The sequence below is a fragment of the Lutra lutra genome, chromosome 3, assembly GCF_902655055.1.
Source record: "Lutra lutra chromosome 3, mLutLut1.2, whole genome shotgun sequence".
Taxonomy (NCBI): Eukaryota; Metazoa; Chordata; class Mammalia; order Carnivora; family Mustelidae; genus Lutra; species Lutra lutra.
Genome location: NC_062280.1, coordinates 93,194,037 through 93,200,931, shown reverse-complemented (window position 1 = coordinate 93,200,931; position 6,895 = coordinate 93,194,037). Strand labels below are relative to the sequence as shown.

The window sequence follows — 6,895 nt, the reverse complement described above, 5'->3', positions numbered from 1 at the left end:
GGCGTTATCAGCGGGCTTTTTAGGCACGGAAAGTTTTACGCTGGGTCGAAGGGAGGTCCGGCAAGAGGAAGGACTCCTGGTCCCCTCCAAGGTTGCCAATGATACGGACGCGCACAGCCAAGGGCCCACCGCCTGGCGCAAGCCGCGGCGGCCGCGGCTACGGCGGCGGCTTCCAAAACCCGGCGGTGGATTCGGGCCGGCCCGGAAGTGCCCGGCGCGTGAGGGAGGGAGGAAGAACCTTGCGAGCCCACGCCGCCGCCGCGCGCACGCGCCCTCGCTGGCTGGGGCTGGGGCTGGAGTCACAACTCGGAAGCCGGAGCCCGGACGGGCCCGGGTCGGAGAAGGGGGGGCTGCGCGGGGGCGGGAGCAGCGGAGGCAGCCGCCCCTGGCGGCGGGTTTGTTTATCCCGGGGAAGAAGTTTAGGAGCGGGAGATAGGGAAAGAAGGCGGGCCGGGGAGGAGGGATGCGGCTCGGTGGAGGCGGCCGCCACAGGGACTCGCCGCCATCACCTCCGCCGCCGCGGCCGCCGCAGCCGCCGCCTCAGCCGGAGAGAAGTCGCTGCCGGGACTGCCCGCCGCCGCCCCCCGCACGCCCGGGTAGGTGCCCCTCCCCTTCCGAGGTCCCCGCCGCACCTTGGTTGCTTGCTCTTCCAACTCCCAGCCCTTTCAGCTCGCTTGCGCTGGAGCGGGGCGGCCTCCTCCTCACCTACTGCACCCCCATTCCTCCTGGCTCCGGACCCCTGTTCCTGCGGCGTGCCTTCCCTTTCTCAGGGCTGCTTTTCGCCCCCGCCCCTCAGCCCCACCCTCTACCTCCACCCCCCCCGCCCCGCAGGCCTTCACTTCGCCAAGCTTGGCTTGCCCCTGGCGACCCCCTCCTTATCGATTTCCCAGCCTCCGCCTACCAGGATCCCCGAGACTTTCCTCCACGAACCTCGCCCCTTTTCCTTCTCCAGTCTCGCTCCTTTGTACCTGTGTATCTCCACGCCCGCCCCTTTATACCTGGTCTGTTTTCTTCCCCTCTTGGAGTAGTGCCCAAAGATGGAAGCCCCTTTGCCTCTCTTCTCCCCCCGCTCCCCAGCGTCCCCATCACCTCTCATCCCAAACGTGTGAAGTTATCCCTATAAGCCCATTTTAGCGTGAATTCTCTGCTCTCCGGCTAGACCACTCAGTGTTTACTGCGGTGTTCAGGCCCTCAACCTACTTCCTTACCTCCAAGCACACCTTGCCCTCTCACAAATTCTCTGTCACGTTCACAAGGTAACATCAAACTAACTCTGAGGTTCAGGGTTCAAATGTTCACTTTCCCCCTTTATTCCCTTGTGCTGTCTTTTCCCCTAACTCCTCTTTCTTTGGAGTCCATGTGTACTGAGTACAGGGGAGAGGATGGTCGAGTTTTCTTCCTCAGAGCAGTAGATCCAGTAGAATTAAGATTTACCTTTTACTTATCTCAACTTTTGACCTCTTTTTCTGTGAATTGTGTCATTCAGCCGTACTTTTGAGGCTGTTGATGCTTTGTCTATACTTGAGTAATCCTGGGCCTAGATTATTCCATTGTAATACTTGTTTTCGCAGTTTTTCCTTATAGCTGAAGCCACTGTTTCTTAGGAAATTTAAGTAATAAAAGGTTTATACCTTGGAAAATTACATCTCTGCTGCCATAATGGGAAAGCTGGAATATTTCAAATCATCATCCTGTTATTCTTAGGAGAAATGGCGCCTAGTGGTTAAGAGCTCTGATGTAGCTGAACTGCCAGGATCTAAACCCCTGCTTTGCCATCTACCAGCTCTGGCCTTGGGCAAGTTATTTAATCTCTATGCCTCAGTATTCTTACACCTCTAAAAGGGGGTAGTGGTATTCTTGATAAGATGGTGGTGATAATTGTATAACTTACTGCAGGTAAAATACAACAGTTCCAGGCACCTGGTAAGCATTCAGTAAATGTTCTTGATCATCATCTCTTAGCTTGACTTCTCTTGTCTATTGGTAGGTTAATTTTGAGGAGGGAAGGTGGGAATGGAAGGCTGCTTTTTGCTCTTTTTCATTTAACACCTTTTTTGATGTAGTTATGATTCATATTTTGTTACTGTATAAATTAATTCCGTCTGGTGTGAAAAGTACAGAGGTTTAGCTCCCTGTTTAAGGGTAAGTTACTAGGCTACAAGCAAGTCAGTCCCAGCTTCAGGTGTCCTTAAAATGTTACATTTGTTTTGGGAATAGATGAAATACATAGCAAATTTATCGTAGTGGAAAATGACGGTTTTACTGGTAAGAACTTGGCTTCATTCAAAAGACTGGTGGCTTTTCTCTCTTAATATATTATGTTTGGGGGCACCTGGGTGGCTCAGCGGTTAAGCCTCTGCCTTTGGCTCAGGTCATGATCTCAGGGTCCTGGGATCGAGTCCCACATCGGGCTCTCTGCTCTGTGGGGAGCCTGCTTCCTCCTCTCTCTCTCTCTCTCTGCTTGCCTCTCTGCCCACTTGTGATCTCTCTCTGTCAAATAAATAAAATCTTTAAAAAAAAGAAAAGAAAAGGCACCCCAAACGACTTCTAAAATAAAAAAAAAAAAATATTATGTTTGTATGTTTGTTTGTTTGTTTGTTTTTGAAAGATTTTACTTATTTATTTACCTGACAGAGATCACAAGTAGGCAGAGAGGCAGGCAGGGGGGTTGGGGGGTTGGGGAAACAGGATCCTTGCTGAGCAGAGAGCCCGATGTGGGACCCTGACATCATGACCCCAGCTGAAGGCAGAGGCTTTAACCCACTGAGCCACCCAGGTGCCCCAACATATCATGTTTATTAATACAGCCATGCCTTGATGTTTCCTAGATTTTACTCACTCTTTAAAACCCTGACAGTTTTTGTCATATTTGCTTACATCCTGTGCATTATTTTCTTGATTTTTTTTTATAAGAACTCAGTTAAAACCCAAATAGGTACTGTTGGTATTGTTATAAATAGTGCCATATGCACTATCAAAATAAAGATGTTGCCATGTATAGCTTAAAATCATATTTTATGTCACCAGTGGAATGTACGCCAAACTTTGAGTGACAGTGACTTTGCCTATGCTATTGTCTCACCTAAAATAACCTCTGCTCTTTTCCCCACATACCCAGGTTCTACCTATCTTTCACATAGTTTCTGCCAACACTGGTTTCTTTGTCTCTTGCTTTTCCTGCTGTCTGTATGCTGCATTTTTTGGCTTTGAGTAATATAAGCCCTGGTTCAAGAAAAATGACTCCCTTAGAGTAAGACTTCAGAAGTTTATAGGAACTTTGAAGGAGTGGAATGAAATGGACATTTAGCATCTACTTTGTGCTAAGCACTCTTGCTTTGGTTTTGTACATATTCATCCTTTCTAAAAATATTTAATGAGCACTTACTTCATGCCAGGCATTGAGGATATGCAAGAGCAGTCCTTCTGAATCAAGAGTTCTAGTGAGTATCAAGCCCTAATGCTCTAGGGCATCCAGGGTATGTAATGAATTAACTCCCCTCCGATGTATCTAAAATGGTACTAGCTATGTACCTTGAGAGAGAGAACTGAGGAAATAATCACTTAACTCGGTTTCTATAGGGCTTAATTCTCACAGAACCCTGGCTGAGAAAAGCCCCATCAGAGAATAATAACAGACTGCTTTTTTGTAAGTTATTTTAATGTGGCACTGACAGAAAATAAGCAAGAAGGCAGATAAAATTACTTTATAAGAGACTGGTAATATTGAAGATGACGATAATCACTAACATTTACAAAACACTGTGCCAGGCACCGTTTAAAATAATTTAATATCTTCTTTAATCCTTGTAACAGTCCTTTGAAGACTTTATTGTATCTCAGTTTCACAGATAAGGAAACTAAGAAATTATTTAAGAGCCACAGAATCACACAGCTTTGTAAGCAGTGGAACCAGATGATATTGTTGTAGTTCTGTTACCTTTTGTTGCCTCTCAGATCTTTTAGTTCCTTGTTGGTTACTTTAGACAAAGTTCTTCACCTTTTGGGGGAAGAAAGAAAAAATAATTTTGACAGTGAAGTTTCCCTGTCTTTTTAGGTGGTTTAGGGAAGTAAAGGAGATGTAACTTTTGTAAAGCAGGGGATGCATAGACTTACCCAAGTCATATACATGACTAGATACTGAAGGCATTTGCATTTTTGTGGTCCTGCTCACCATTATGTTTCCTGACATAGGTTTCTTCACTTACCAAAAATTTATTGAATGATGGATAGTGTGCCAGGCACTGTTCTAGGCTCTGGTGATGTATCTTAATGGAAGGAATGTACCTGTATTCATGGAGGCAAAAGCTATTGGGATAAAGAAGCTAAACAGCTAATTACAAAAATAATAATTACAATTATGATTACTGCCACAAAGGAAAATTATTTTAAGCATTGAAAGCCCACTAATGTTAACAAGGAATGCTTCTCTGAAGAAATGACTTTTAGGCTAAATTTGAAGGATTAAGTGAAGTTACCCAAGTGTTGTTGGCAGTTTCAGCTTTCTAGAACTGAAAATCCTGTCGGTGCTGTACCTTAGCATACGAAGCTGGTTGACGCAAAATGACACCAGAGCAGATCACAATGGTCAATCATTGTTAAACATCTTGTACTTAAATTCTGGCAATGGGAAGCCACTGGATAATGTTAAAAACCTGAATAAGTTACTTAAGTTTTTACTTTAAAAATATCACTTGACTGCTCTGCAGAGCACACACTGGAGAAAGGCAAGTATAAAGGCAGGGAGGCCAGTTAGGCCAGTCCTTCTCAAACTTAATGTGGAGAAGGACCAGTTTTGGTTGGTTTGGTTTGGTTTGGTTTCTAATCTCTACTGGTACTTTATTGACACAATAAAATGGATGTTGTGGCAGTTGTCAAATTGCTATAAAAATTTCTAAATACTTATTTCAGTTTCTGTATTTACCTTGTCTCAGACCAGTAACAGTAGTTCATGGATGACTGTTGGTCTACAGAACACACCTTTGAGTAGAATTGAGTTCAGCTATTATGGTAGATTAGGCAGGAGACGATGGGATCCTAGTCCAGGATGGCAGCAATAGAAAGTAGCTTGAGGGGAAAGTTAAATTGATAGGATTTGGTGATGAGTTAGAGTAGGGGGTCTAGAGAGAGGAGAAGGCAGGTTTCCGGGGTTGGTGTTCTTGTTGGTAACACAGGGAATAATACTAGAGAGAGGAGCAGTTTTTTGTTTGTTAGTTTTGGGGAAGTGAAGAGAGTATTGATCATAATTCAGCTTGAAATCCTCGTTATATGGCTTACAGTTGATATCTTACTGTGGGAGCTGGTGAATGTGATTTCCCAGAGAGAGATGGTAAAGGGATATAATAATCCCCTGTGAATTTTCAGCATTTAAACATTGGGAAAAAGAAATGAAGCAGAGGAGACTGAGAAGGTGTAGCCAGAGTTGGGAAGAAATTTTCCTTGACATTGCTGAAGCCAAGGCAATAGACTGTTTGAAAAAGGAGTGGGTAATCAACTATTTCAACTATGTTGAATGAAGCTGAGAACTCAATTTAGTTGGCAACTAAAAAGTACTCTTTGGATTGAGCAACATGAAGGGAATTTAATTTTATTATTTATTTATTTATGGGGGGAGTGGCAGAAAGAGAGAATTTTTTTTTTTAATATTTTATTTGATAGAGACACAGTGAGAGAGGGAACACAGCAGGGGGAGTGGGAGAGGGAGAAGCAGGCCTCCCATCAAGCAGGGAGCCTGACGTGGGGCTCTGTCTCAGGACCCTGGAATCATGACCTGAGCTGAAGGCAGCTGCTCAACCACAGCCACCCCCAGAGAGAGAGAGAGAATCTTAAGCAGGCTCCATCTTACAACCCTGAGATCATGAGCTGAAATCAAGAGTTAGATACTTACTCTAATGAGCTACCCACAACATCAAAATTTTTTATTTCTTAATAGTCTGTCCATAAACCAGTTGATGATGAATTTTGTTTTAACCTGCCAAAGCAACAATCCTAAATTTAGGATAAAATTATCATATCTATAGCATGAGCCATCTTCACTCATCAGTTTAGACCTCATGTTAGACCCATGTTTCTATTTATCACCATGTAGATGTTCTACAAGCATCTTAAATTCTTTCTACAACTCACGCATCAGAACATACTTAAACAGTGTTTTTTAAGGTGTTTATCAGGTGTTGAATACTAAACTTGCAGAAATGTGATTAGACTTAAGAGACCTGGGGCATTGGACAGTTAAATATTGTTACAGTGTACTGTTGTCACTGCAGCTTATTCAGGTTGCCTTGGAAGCACAGATAAGGCATTAGGGAAGACTTGAGTAGTGTCTGAAAGGTGGAGAGGTGGAAAGGGCAGTCCAGTGTAGTTAGTGATAGAGGAGTTTAAAGAAATGATAAAGAAAGGCTACTAAAGAGATGATACAAAATACAGGTATTTTGAAAGCATGCAAAGGCAAGGAATTGGGACACTAGCATGTGCATGATAGTTTGGAGAGGTTAGTGTGCCATTCAAAAGTTTTTCTCTTCAACTTATGTACCTTTCTGTTGGCCGTTTTGATTAATATCGCTACCCATGTAAAGGCACCAAGCTTGGAGATACCTGCTGAATATTTTCAAAAGTTAAAGATAACTATGTTGTAGCATTTATTGTTCAAGGTGGTTATTTTTATTGGTTGGCTTTATATTTCATACACTAACACCCATACTTACAGAATCATTAAGTAATTTATAGCATAATTTAAAAATATTGGTTATGCCTTGGGTTGTTTTTTTTTTAAGATTTTATTTTATTTATTTGCTAGAGAGAGAAAGAGCACAAGCAGGGGAGTAACAGGCAGAGGGAGAAAGAACCAGCCTCCCCACTGGGCAAGGAACCAAATGTGGGACTCATCCCAGGTCCCTGG

The 6,895-nt window shown here is 43.8% G+C and overlaps 1 protein-coding gene across 4 annotated transcripts in view; it reads left to right on the top strand.

Annotated features, from left to right (window-relative positions):
• The first annotated feature begins 271 nt into the window (after positions 1-271).
• The window catches only part of SPOPL (speckle type BTB/POZ protein like), a 65,754-nt gene continuing 59,130 nt past the window's right edge, over positions 272-6,895 (top strand). For 2 of the 4 annotated variants that reach the window (XM_047722478.1, XM_047722479.1), the window contains exon 1: positions 274-596. The gene's annotated coding sequence lies outside the window, so the exon portion shown is untranslated. Of the gene's footprint in view, positions 597-6,895 lie in introns of all 4 variants that reach the window. The other 2 variants (XM_047722480.1, XM_047722482.1) reach the window with 2 other exon arrangements.